Source organism: Taudactylus pleione, unplaced genomic scaffold (genome assembly GCF_031769625.1).
Source record: "Taudactylus pleione unplaced genomic scaffold, aTauple2 ptg000345l, whole genome shotgun sequence".
NCBI classification, from domain to species: Eukaryota; Metazoa; Chordata; class Amphibia; order Anura; family Myobatrachidae; genus Taudactylus; species Taudactylus pleione.
In genome coordinates, this window is record NW_028284746.1 from 3,287,344 (window position 1) to 3,301,225 (window position 13,882).

General features: G+C 41.6%; 1 protein-coding gene and 1 pseudogene across 1 annotated transcript in view; both read right to left on the reverse strand.

Annotated features, from left to right (window-relative positions):
* The window catches only part of RNF180 (ring finger protein 180), a 94,563-nt gene extending 81,225 nt beyond the window's left edge, over nt 1-13,338 (reverse strand). Inside the window, 1 exon segment of the mRNA XM_088444064.1 lies at nt 13,252-13,338. The gene's annotated coding sequence lies outside the window, so the exon portion shown is untranslated.
* LOC148508789 (uncharacterized) lies at nt 4,977-5,584 on the reverse strand (annotated as a pseudogene).
* Nucleotides 13,339-13,882: the final 544 nt, after the last annotated feature.

The following is a 13,882-nucleotide window of genomic DNA, read 5'->3' on the forward strand; positions in this document are numbered from 1 at the left end:
ACAGGAGTGAGATATAAATATATTTGTGGGATTTGTCTGAATGGTTTTTATGGCAAGAGGTTGAGGATGTTATTGTCAATGTGTATAGATAAGTTAAAAGCTCATATGTGTTTGTAAGAGGAGAGGAAAGTAATGAGGCACCAATATGTACAGAAGGATGAGCTGCAGGGAGAGTAAAGGATGTACTAGCCTAAAGCTGGCCACACATCTAAAGATTATCTGTCCAACCAGCCAACTTGTTGATTGGTTGGAATGAAAATCTGGTAAGGTATAAAAGCAAATGAAAATGTGCAATTTGCTCCCAAACACCGGAAAATGGACAAAAACTGTTGTTTGAACAAATTGTTTAGATCAAACATTTAACAAACTTGTCTGGACGACCATTTTCATCTGTTTTCTGGCATTTAGGAGCAAATTACTGATCATCATTTACTCCCATTCCTTACCAGATTTTCATTCCAACCAATCAACTAGTTGGCTGGTTGGATGCAAGTTGGTCTAGTGTGTGGCCAGCTTTAGAGATGATTCCATGGAGTGAGATCATTAATAGAAGTTTCTGATACATTTTTTCAAAACACTCAAAAATGTACAACACACAAACTATGCACAGTAGCAGTAACAGAAGGTATTGTTTTCGGGATCCTGAAAACAATGCCTCCTGCAACATTGCAGGGACAGTGTGCATAAAAAATGCTGAATAGCAGCCATAAAATGTAATAATTGATAAAAAATCGTGACAAAGTTATGTGATAATACTCGTGGGCAACATCATTACTGTTACTGAATAGACCTATTAAACACGCAAATTACTCATGACCACTCCCTGCACATTCCTCTCTGAAAGCATTAAAATATGCCCCCTCCTCTGCATTGGATTGTAAGCTCTCCTACATGATATTTGATGTGTTAGGTACAGCATAACGTTTATGCTGTTTAATATGTTCCTACTTTGCCTGCTGTTTATCTATGTGATATGCTGACACTACACTGCATATTTTTGTGATCATTAATATTCACTTGTAAGTTCCTTTTCTTTTATCCCCGGCATCTCCTGGCTACCCCTATCTTCCCCTGACCAACTCCCCAAGCACCTTTGCCTTGGTGTCCCTGCTGTCCCAAAGGCAAGGAAAGCAGGGAAACTTGGTAGGGATGCGGCTGAATGCTCTGTCCTGGCAACGGCTATCATGTACACTAAGCTGCTCCCCGGTGAGCTTACTGTTCCCGCAGACTCCCGGCAATATGAAGCAGCATTTGGAGGTACAGTCAGTATTATTGGGCTCCCCTCTGGCAGAGTTGGAATGCCCTGCAGCCCCCGTGTTGCAGCTGCACTGAAGTATCAGAAATGTCCTGGAAAATTAGAACATTTCAAAATATCTCTGACAAGGTCACAAAAGCATAGTTTGTGTTATGGGAACTCTCCAGAGTATACCAGAAAACGGGATATAGTTATGTGACCGGTTACATTCCCGACAGCAGCATGCCGGCTAGGTATTTATGATAGGCATCGAAATACAGACGCCTATCATAATCCCAATGCCGGAATCCAGGACGAGTGTCCGAACACAATGTAAATAGGGCCGATGGGCAGTGGGGGTGAGACTGAAGCTGGTTTCACACTTGTACATTCATACTTTCGATGCAACTTTACTTTCGATTTCACTTACATTCAAAAGTCCCAAATGAAGTTCCGATTTGTGCGTACACACGCTTACAATGTAACTTGCAATCCACAAAACTCATCTGTCTAAAATATATACTGAAAATATTGTAACATCGTACACTTCCAATCTTTGGCAGACCAGCTGCCACTCACAGAAATTTGCATGATAATGGTCAGAGCTACATGGCGGAGTATGATCTGTGCAGGCTAAAGTAAAGATCAATTTAAAATAAAATGTGTGGGGACCCCCAAATTCAATTACCAGCCCTGGACCTCTGAACTTGGTTTGGTATTAAAAAATAGGCCAGTGGTTCCCAAACTGTGCGCCGCGGCACCCTGGGGTGCTTCAAGACAATTGCAGGGGTGCCTCAGGTTGGTGGTCTAGCACCGAATCAAATTATTTATGGTCAATGTAATGTAAATATGTGGACAAACAGAAGCGCAAACCTGTACCCACCACATAACTGAACCTAAGGATGACAGGTCAGCACAATTTACTTCACTTTGCTACTTTACTAAACAAAATTCTGAATTTCTCAATAACAAACTTTTGGCTTGGGGGTGTCGTGAAAATATTGCTGCTACTCCAGGGCGCTGTGGTTCAAAAAAGTTTGGGAACCACTGAAATAGGCTGAAAAAAAACAAAAAACAAAACACAATGTGGAGTTCCCAATTTTTTCAAATTACCAGCACCAGGCTGAACCAGCCCGGGGGCAGGGGGGTAACACTATAGCAGGGAGACACACAGCATAGTGTCCCTCTACCATAATCTTAACCAGCCCTAATTTGCACATTGCAGGGCTGTAATCCCTTGTATTGTCGAGACCACCCAAAAATGGTGTCCCCCATCCCAAATTACAAACAGCCCAGGGCTCTTCTCTGCACCCCCTGAGCTTTGTGTTCATGGGTAATAGTAAATAAATAGCAATAGTAAATAATATTTTTTTACAGGCACACTACAGGTCCCAACAAGTCTGTCCCATCATGGTAGCACTTGTCGAACCATAAGTGACATTTTTTACACACCACTTTTCCTGTGATATTGTACCATAGCATCTGGTGAATATTAAACTGCACATAAAACCTGATCTTCATATGCAACCATGTTTCTTTTGATAAAACATAAACATGCATATACACTCTTAAGATATCTCATGAACGGGTTGGGAATCAAAATAAATGTCCGACAATTGTATAGGTGTGTACAGTACCTAGCTTTACCTTATAGTCACTATCTATATAGTGTGAGCTTACAACCAAGGCCCTCTTAACTATTTGTCTGTTATTACCCAGTCTTGTTTGAATAATGTTTTTCAAAAACAACAGAATATGTTGTTGCTATATAAGTAACTGTTAATAAATAATTATCCAATCTTCTCAGGTTCTCCAAGCTGCTGACAGAATACAGTAGATGGATCCCCATATTGCAGCTGCTCTTAGTCATTGATAAGTTTGAAGCTCACTGCAGTGACATAATTTCTGTACAGCACACTACCAGCCAATCAGTGACTGAGAACAGCCGCATCACATGACTACAGCTCTTCTATTGCAGCTGGGCCTGGGAGAGGAACAGGAACTGGGAGAGAAACAGACAATGCATCCACTGACAAAGAAACCCCTTCTGAACACCTCTATGTGATTAAGGAAAGTGAAAGGTGAGGGGTAGGAGAAAGAGGGTTGCCAGGGGATGAGGGATGCTTCAGATGGAAAGCAGGGGGGGGGGGGGGGGAGGATATCATGTGGCACACATGAGGGAAGGCTAGCATGGAGGACAGGAGGGGGGAGAAGGCTAGCATGGAGGACAGGAGGGGGGAGATGGATGGCAGAGAGGACAGGAGAGGGAGATGGATGGCAGAGAGGACAGGAGGGGCAAGATGGATGGCAGAGAGGACAGGAGGGGCAAGATGGATGGCAGAGAGGACAGGAGGGGCAAGATGGATGGCAGAGAGGACAGGAGGGAAGGCTAGCATAGACGACAGGAGGGGGGAGATGGATAGCAGAGAGGACAGGAGGGGCAAGATGGATGGCAGAGAGGACAGGAGGGGCAAGATGGATGGCAGAGAGGACAGGAGGGGCAAGATGGATGGCAAAGAGGACAGGAGGGAAGGCTAGCATAGAAGACAGGAGGGGGGAGATGGATAGCAGAGAGGACAGGAGGGGCAAGATGGATGTCAGAGAGGACAGGAGGGGCAAGATGGATGGCAGAGAGGACAGGAGGGGCAAGATGGATGGCAGAGAGGACAGGAGGGAAGGCTAGCATAGAAGACAGGAGGCGGGAGATGGATGCCAGAGAGGACAGGAGGGGCAAGATGGATGGCAGAGAGGACAGGAGGGGCAAGATGGATGGCAGAGAGGACAGGAGGGGCAAGATGGATGGCAGAGAGGACAGGAGGGAGAGAGGACAGGAGGGGCAAGATGGATGGCAGAGAGGACAGGAGGGGCAAGATGGATGGCAGAGAGGACAGGAGGGAAGGCTAGCATAGAAGACAGGAGGGGGAGATGGATGGCAGAGAGGACAGGAGGGGCAAGATGGATGGCAGAGAGGACAGCAGGGGCAAGATGGATGGCAGAGAGGACAGGAGGGGCAAGATGGATGGCAGAGAGGACAGGAGGGAAGGCTAGCATAGAAGACAGGAGGGGCAAGACGGATGGCAGAGAGGACAGGAGGGGCAAGATGGATGGCAGAGAGGACAGGAGGGAGAGAGGACAGGAGGGGCAAGACGGACGGCAGAGAGGACAGGAGGGGCAAGACGGACGGCAGAGAGGACAGGAGGGGCAAGACGGACGGCAGAGAGGACGGGAGGGGCAAGACGGACGGCAGAGAGGACGGGAGGGGCAAGACGGTTGGCAGAGAGGACGGGAAGGGCAAGACGGACGGCAGAGAGGACAGGAGGGGCAAGACGGATGGCAGAGAGGACAGGAGGGGCAAGACGGATGGCAGAGAGGACAGGAGGGGCAAGACGGACGGCAGAGAGGACAGGAGGGGCAAGACGGACGGCAGAGAGGACAGGAGGGGCAAGACGGACGGCAGAGAGGACAGGAGGGAGAGATGGATGGCAGAGAGGACAGGAGGGGGAGATGGATGGCAGAGAGTAGAGGTCTGAGAAATGGATGGAAAAAAAAATATATAATGCTTTTAGTGACCCTTTTCCCTTATTCTAAATCCCAAAATGAATCTTTGTATAAGAGCCCAGTAATCCAGAATTCACAAGTTTATTAAAAAATGATCACTGGAATTCCTATATACACCTCAAATACATTATACACCCCTAACATATTAAATGCTAGGAAAAACAAAAACAAATGTAAAGTTTTCTTACCAAACTTCAATAAGATTGGTGGTTCTAATGGTAACTGAATTAGGACAGAAAGGTCCATTGCAGATAGAATCAACTGTTGTTGTAAGCAGATAATTTAGACGACATACAACCAATTCCTCTTCACTTCCATATGCGTCCCACACAGCTCTACCTTGGAATCTGTTTAGGTGCTTTAACCACTCAATTTTTCCTTTTATCCCATCTTTCTTCAGAAAAGGCTGATGAACTTTCAGTAGTGATGCTTGAATCCTTGGTTTTTAAAATATCTATTTAATTAAAAATCCAATCATATTTTCTTAGTGCCATATGAGTTATGAATAGCAGATTGTCAATGGTGCCTGTGTTGCGTAGGGTAATAGTCTTTTTTCCTAGTTTCACTATCCCTGACCAAGCTGGACATTTGTTTGAGCCACTTGTTTAGTAGATTTTGGTGTGGGTGGCTGGTAGTATTTTGCCTGTTTACTTTTACTTACTGTTTTTCTTTTCTGCCACCTTTTGTACTGTGTAAGAGGCTCCTGTTGTGGTCTATTAAGATGATTTTATTACTGTCTCTAGAAAACTTAAGACCAATTTCTCACATTCTTCCCTGCAAAAACTCCTACATGCACTGAATAAAATCTCCTGGCTTTTAAAATGATCTTCTTTGTAGTCCTGAACCAATTTTCAACTGTTGCGTTGGTGTCACGTGTTTTCTGAAGACTGAGGTTTTTCAACATTATCCCACTCCATAATGGGATGGTTGCAGCATATGTTTGCAGCAGAGTTATTAACGCTGGACAGTGCAGCAAATTATCAGGTGCTTTTGCCCTGTCATCGTCCTCTTATGCTCTTGTTTGAGTGAACATTTTAGAAAGTAACTTTGAAAATGGGGAATCCCGCTTGATGTTCCGTTGTTTATCAGGGTCATTATCTATTAAATCTTCAGTTGTACTATTCTCATGAATGTTTTCCTTCCCTTCTATTTTCTGAAGGTTGATTGTCTCATTCAGTTTTACAATGTGTGTGTTGTATGCATCGGTTTCTTTCTTTACAGAGAAAACATATGTCATTCGTAAGAGTTGAACTTCGATTTCACAAAGAGTACTTGCATTCTGTAGTAAAGGAAACATTGTTTTGCACCTTTGCTTGCTTTCAATTTTGACAGCTTGATGCTTATGCTTTTCATCATGTGTGCAGCACATATATGCAGAATTGTAAATATGCACACTATTCTTCCTTCACAAACAAGGAGACATTTCTTTAAGTAGTCCATGATGTTATTTTGTTGCTGCATGGATTACAGCCCAGCTAAAATCTATTTCAACCTTTTGTGGACTAAATGGCATATGTATCAAAGCTTGATGTGAGATAAAATTGTGAAATATATATCACCAACCAATCAGCTCCAAACCATCATTTCTTAAACACAGCCTGCAAAATGTAAGTTAGAAGCTGATTGATTGGTGATATATATCTCACAATTTTATCTCACATCAAGCTTTGATACATACAGTATTCCCCTAAGTTTGTTCTTACACACTTTAAAAAAGTCCCGACATAAACAAGACAGCCAATGCTGAAGAGTTGGTGTACTTTGATCTGAAGTCAACATTTCAGCCACATAGATGGTAGTCCTCGTTTCACATGTCAAAGAAATACAAAGTAAATAATACAGAATTTTATTTGGCATTTCTTTTGGCTTCATTACTACAGAACCAGTGGCATCTAGATACAGAAAATACTGACCCATAGCTTGCAAATCTTTCACCATATGTAAATGTGAATCACAAAACATATGGAGGACAAATGGGCTCATGCCTATGGGGTCTATTTACTAAGTAGTGTTAGGAGACATAGTGAAAAGTGTTAAGGTGCCAGCCAATCAGCTCCCAATTGCCATGTCACAGGCTGTGTTTGAATAATGACAGTTGGGAGCTGATTGGCTGGCACCTTATCACTTTTCACTCTGTCTCCTAAAACTGCTTAATAAATAGACCCCTAAATGCTGTAAGTAAGCATGCTTTGTAGCAATCAGATTTAGTTATTTATTTTTCATCCAGTTTTATTTGGATTAACAAACAACTCAAGTATTCATTTATGTCAAGCCGATTTTCTAAGTTGTTTTCACTTGATAATTTTTAAATCACATCAATTGATTTGATTTCATTTATGTTGCCTGCAATTAGCTGTTCTGTGTCAGCATTAGCCAGCTTCCTTGGTGTGTAATAACATTGGTCTAATTTCTCTTAGCTGTGCTGTTAGTTTATCCCTCTCTTCTCCTCATGTGTGCCTCTTGAATGATTGAATGCCCTTATGGTTTATTGAACCATTAACATCTACTGTCATAAACACTTTGCAAAGCTTTTTACTAGGTTTTTCGGGCAGTTTAATATTGTACTCCGTACATCCTGCAAACTTGCACTGTGCTCTCGCACGCCAGTCAACAGAATTTCTTTTTTTGGAACCAGATTGTCTGACTCGATTATACTTGAAAATTAGAATGCAGAACTTATTAATTTTCTTTATTTTATGGCATACTGTCTCAGTCCAGCCAGTCTTTAAGACACGATAACCTGTCCTGTGTTCCGGTTTTATTTTGTTCCATTCCTCGGCTGATAGAGTTATTGTGAAGTTGGATGGACATGTGTCTGTAGTGAATTCGTTGGTAAAGAGATGATCTGCCTTAATCATGGACTGTATAGTGTCTTTTTTTTAGAAAATTAAGTACTAGTGATTTTTCTTGAGAACTTGCACTACAGTATTTGGTATATTGCATTCCTCTTTTGAATTCATATGCTTTGTTTCTGTTGCTTGCTGCCCAGATTCTAATAGAGATGTGCACCGACCCCCGTGTTTTGGTTTTGGATCTCCCCTGGTTTTGGATCTGGATTGGTTTTGCCAAAACCTCACCTCCATGTTTTGTTTTCGTGTTTTAGTTCTGACTGTCTTGAAAAATAATTAAAAAAAACAGCTAAAATCACATACAATGGGCCTTTTTTTGTTACTACAGTAATAACCTCAATAACATTTATTTCCACTCGTTTCCAGTCAATTTTGACCACCTCACAATATTGATTTTTTTCATCTAGTTAAAGGGCCAAAAGGTTGCATGCAGCTTGCTGGCTCAAAACTCATTAATATAATTATTAATAGAGTTGAGGACTGTGCAAAGATGATGGTTGGTATACCTTTGAGGATTGAAGAATTTCATAGTTGATAGTTGGTGCAGCCCCTGGCTATAAAATTGATAATAAATTAATTATTAAACAATTAATTGGTGCAGCCCCTGGCTGTAAAATTAATAAATTAATTAAAAAACAATTCATTGGGTGCAGCTCCTGGCTGAATAATTAATAAAAATAAATTCATTGGTGTAGCCCCGGACTGTAAAATTGATAGTAAATTAAATAAAAAACAATTCATTGGTGCAGCCCCAGGCTGAATAATTAAAATAAATTCATTGGTGCAGCCCCTGGCTGTAAAATTGTTAATAAATTAATTAAAAACAATTCATTGGTTTCAGCCCCTGGCTGAATAATTAATTAAATGAAATTAATTGGTGCAGACCCTGTCTGTAAAATTGATAATACATTAATTTAAATACAAATCATTGGTTCCTAAAACAACCATAACATTAATAATGGAAAGGAAAAAGGGGCAAGATGGAATAGTCCTTGGGCCCTCCCACCCACCCTTATGTTGTATACGAAACATTTGTGCAGTAAAGGCCCCCATACATCAGCAATTGATTGTAATCGATTGAAAAAGGGATAGATTTTTTATACACAATCGATTGCAAATTGCACGATTGCTGCAATCAATTGCTGATGTATGGGGGCCTTAACTCTCTGCTGCTGGGGAGGGACAAGTCATGTCACACCTTAAAGCAACAGTATCAGTTATCAACATTAACTAAAGGTGCATACACACGTAACGATTTTGTAACCAACGATTATCTGTCAGATTTTCCCTTGAAAAAGTGAACGATTTTTTGAAGTGTAATGTTCCTTCCCTTAATGAAAATCATTATGTTGGACAGTCTGAAACGGATGATGAACTGCAAACTACAAACGGGAGTGCGCTTGAATGATTATCGTTCATCGTTATAACTCAGAAACTGAACAATTTTTTGAACGATAATGATGTCGTTAACGACATACGTTAAAAAAATCGTTACGTGTGTATGCATCTTAAGACTATGCAAAAACACCTAATTTCTTTTACAACATTATGGGGTCTATGTATAACCATATTTTTTTTTCTTACATAAAATGATTTAGAGACGGCATTTTCACAACTGACCAAGCCCTAGTTTAGCAGTTGTAAAGGATTAGATAGAGATCACTATAGGAGTTTTTTAGGGCAAGGGAGCTGAACAGGGAGGAGGACACATCTGTACAACCAAAGCAGACCTGAAAGTACATATTTTGGTGCTCTGTGTCCCACCTCAAGGAGGGGAAGAGCGCGCCGTAGGCGCGCTTTGAAAAAAAAACCCAGGATGATTGTCCTGCATGTGTTGGATGATCGTTATCAAGCATCCAACACATGCATTAACTCCCTAATGACTATAACGACCCGCGATTAACGATCACGGGTCCCTATAGTAAACAGGCTAACCTGGTCAATATCGACCAGGTCGGCCTGCATGCACGGACTATGGTCGATAACGACCATTCGTGCCCGCGCATTGACTGCAGGGGCAGAAACTGTCAGATTTTAACGATAGGATCGTTAATGTTAAAATCTGACAAGTTATCTGACCACCTGTGCATTAGAGTACTGCACTAAAGTTCAAACTCCAATAGACAATCAGCTCTCTAATGCTGCTTCAATTAACCAAGCGCAATGTGTATATATATATATATACACACACATATATATACACATACATATATATATATACACACATATACATATATATACACCTATATTTCTATACACATACACACATATATATGTATATACACACACACATATACATACACACACACACAGCACTGCAAGGGGGTTTCAGCATCAGCACCTACCTGATGATTGGTGCCGCTGTTATCATGGACAGGGTCAGTGGTGCTCCTGTGATCATGTGGGATGGGGTGCTACTATGATCACGGTGGGAAGAGGGGAGGCGGCACCCGCGTGGGGCTGTTTTGATCGCGGAGTGTTATCTGCGGCGATGTGCACTGTTGTTATCACGCGGGGGAGGGTACCCACGGGGATTTGGCGCTCTTGTAATCGGGGGGGTGTGCACCTATATTGTGCAACACCCAAGGAACCAATAGCTCCGCCTCCAGCCGAGCTTGTGCTGTAATACGGACACTAGAGCCCACCTCTCCCTCGGGGCTCTGGCTATTACAGGGCGGCCATTTTGGGAGGGATTTTTCTTATAATTTTTTTTTCACAAGTGGTGCGCGCCGGGCATCTCAGGAACCGGACCGGCCCATCTTGGCATCGGCCCTTCTGGCATTTGCCAGAATTGCCAGATGGCCAGTCCGGCCCTGTATTTCTCCATGCTTTACTTGACATATTTTGGAATTACTTGTCTGGACTACAACAATGCAGGCAATGCGTTTACACATGTGATCAAAAGATGCTTGATGAGATCACATAGGTAAGGCTAATTTGTTTAAGCTTCAAACTTAAATACAATGGTTTATTTAGCTTAACCACATCAGATACCAGGCCTACAATGGCTAACAATAGCTTAAATGCCTAACAATTGTTTCCAAATTCACTCTGAGTATATTAGTGTCTTTGTGTATTCTTAATTATTTGCTACAGACAAATCTACAAAACCTGTCTTGTCATCACTGAATATTTAATGTAAGGATTTTTTTTTTAGTTGTAGCTAAAATGGCGTTTTGCGACCAGTTGCAAAATGGCGTCTTGCAGATCTTTATTTTAACAGATTCTGTCTTAGCCAATCATCCGGCTTCGACACCTTGTTGGTCAAGGCAAATGGGTCATATGTACCAGACCACCCTCTGTGGGTTTCAAGTGTAAAATTTGATGACCGAAGCTAGTTAACCCCTGCACAACTACAGCTTCTTATTCAAAATGATAAAATGTGGTGCCTGTGCCCACTTTACTGCCCTATTCATGCTAAAATCCTTGTTGGTCAAGGCAAGTGGCAAGTGGGTCAACCCTCTGTGGGGTTCAAGTGTAAAATTTGATGACCGAAGCTAGTTAACCCCTGCACAACTATAGCTTCGTATTCAAAATGAGAAAATCTGGTGCCTGTGCCCGCTTTACTGCCCTATTCATGACAAAATCCTTATTGTGCCAGGAAAACAACAATTGAAAACTGTAAGGGACACAATTCTTTGTTTACATAGAGCCGTATTCAATATGGGAGCGAAAAGTCCATGATGGACTTTTCGCTCCACATCAGAGATTTTCTAGGGATAAAGTATCGGGCGCGTACCCGCTTTATCCCCGTATTCAATTTAAAATGAGCAAAAATGAGACCCGGCGAATTAGGATCGGCGAAAAAAAATGGGAATTTTCGGGAAATAATTGTATGACCCCCCTAAAGATGTCCAGACCTGGGGGATCACTATGGGTACCCCCATTTTTGGCTGCAGAAGAAAGTCGGGTTTTCAAATAGCTGCGCCAGGTGTTTTTTTCCCGACATTGAAGAAGTGATGCAGAAGAGCACTTAGGTTTTTTTTTTCCTTTTTTTAAGTGTTCCCATCAAATTTGGGGTACAAGAAAATGGGTACTAGCATATTTTTAAGTCCCTAAACTCATTTTTAAAAAACTGCCGCTAATAGCCTATTCTAGAAAACACCTGCCGCATACTTACAGAACACCCCTGAACCTATTGCAGTATTTTTAAACAGTGTTCCCCATTTTTTTTTTTACCCCAAAATTAAAAGATTTTTTTTTACTTGTTTTTGCACATTTCACTTTAAAGGGGCCATTCCCAAGGGTGCAAGCTATTTTTTTTTTTTAAAAGCCTGCACCCCTAAACCCCAATTCTGCACTTTTTTTTCACCTGCTAAAGGGAAGTGAAAATTTATCCCCGTTTTTTTCTATTTGACCTATTGCACCATCTATGAAAAAAAAATATGTGAATTTCCAGGAAATGTGCCTGGGACCCCCCTAAAGATGTCCAGACATGGGGGACCACTATGCGTACCCCCATTTTTGCCTGATGACGGAAGTCAGGGTTTGCAATAGCCGCGGCAGGTGCATATTTGCGGCTATGAAGAAGGGTTGAAGAATAGCACTTAGGAATATTTATTTTAACAAAAAAAAAAAAACTCAAGTTTTGAGGTACATGAAAATGGGGGTAAGCATATTTTTAAGTCCCTAAAGCTATTTTAAAAAAATTCAGCAAAAATGCACCTGCTGCTATTCTGAGCATGAAGAAAACACCTGCTGCACACAAGGGAACCCCTGTGGATTTAATTTGTCTATTTTAGAAGTGTTTTTTCGTTTTTTATTTTTTCACCCAAAAAAAAAAAGGTTAGTTTTTGGGGGGGGTCCAAAGTTTTTTTTACATGGTTTATTTTGAAATGACATTCCCAGGGGTGCAGGCTATTTTTTTTTAAGCCTGCACCCCTAAACCCCAATTCTGCATTTTTTTTTGCCATGTGAAACATGGTGAAAACTTATCCCCGTTCTTTTTCAAAGACTTTTTAGACCCGGTGAAAAGTCTTTGAAATTGAATACAGGGATAATTGAAACATGCGAAAATTACGCAATCGGCAATAATTTAGCACCAATTTCAACTTTTTGCAGCCTAATTGAATACCCCCCATAGTGTTGGTTTAGTGATATAACTTTATTTAAAATGTTTTAATGTAACATTTTCTGAATAAGAAGCTGGAAAATGAATAAGAAGTGAATTAAGAAACTGGAGCTTGAATAAGAAGTGAATAAGAAGCTGGCCGAATAAGAAGCCAACTTCAGCCTCATGACAAACTGGAGTTAGGGTGAGCTGTCCTCTAGAAATGACAGGCACTGAAGTTTTAAACAAAGTCCTGAACAGTGAAGTATGTAGAAACAGGGATCCAGTAACAGACAAATACTGTAATAAGGACATGCTCAGACACAGTGAGTCAGTACTGACATGAAGCCTACCCTCCAACATGACCCCTTCCACCAGGTATATAATGCTCTGCTCCAGGACTTCCCACCTAAGGTATGATTGCAGTCACCTGTGTTAACTAGTTAATTGATGAGAAGGGTGTTTCAACACAGGTGGCTGCAATCATAAATTAGGTCCAGGAGCAGAGAATTTTGTACCTGGTGGAAGGGGTCATGTTAGAGGGTCTGCATGAAGCATACCCTCTTACTGAAGCTGCAACCATGACTTGAAAAATCCAGGGAGCATGAACAGGACCAGCAACCTTCTCACATGACAAAACAGGAAACTGAAATAATGACCAGCAATGTGCCTGGTGAGAAGCAGGGTTATATAGCAGTGACCCAGGTGCAGGTGATTGCAATAGACACCAGATTAACTCCTACAATACTGTACATTAGAGGAATGTCCAAATATTACAGCAGCACCTCTGGTAGCACAGAGGTACTGCAGGTGAACCAATACAATGGCAGAGTCATGACAAACAAAAAAAAATGTGTTACATAGTGTAATCATGTGGGCTATTTAAGGCTTTATGGCTCCATTAATCCTGTCTATATGCAGGGGCATTTTTTAACCCTGCCTCAGGCGCACCTCTGGGACTCCCAGGTTCGGGCGCAGTGCGCCTGACAGGCGTCTGTTATAAAATCATCATTAGCACCTAATTAACTCAATTCTAACATTCTTAAAGTGATCAGTGACCTTCATTAGGATGTACAAAGAGAGAATATACGGAAATCTGATTCACAAAACCACATTTATTAACCTTAGAACAAGTAAAACAAAAAATACTACATTTTAAGAGGCGCAGTGTGCCTAAGAGGCCACCCTAGA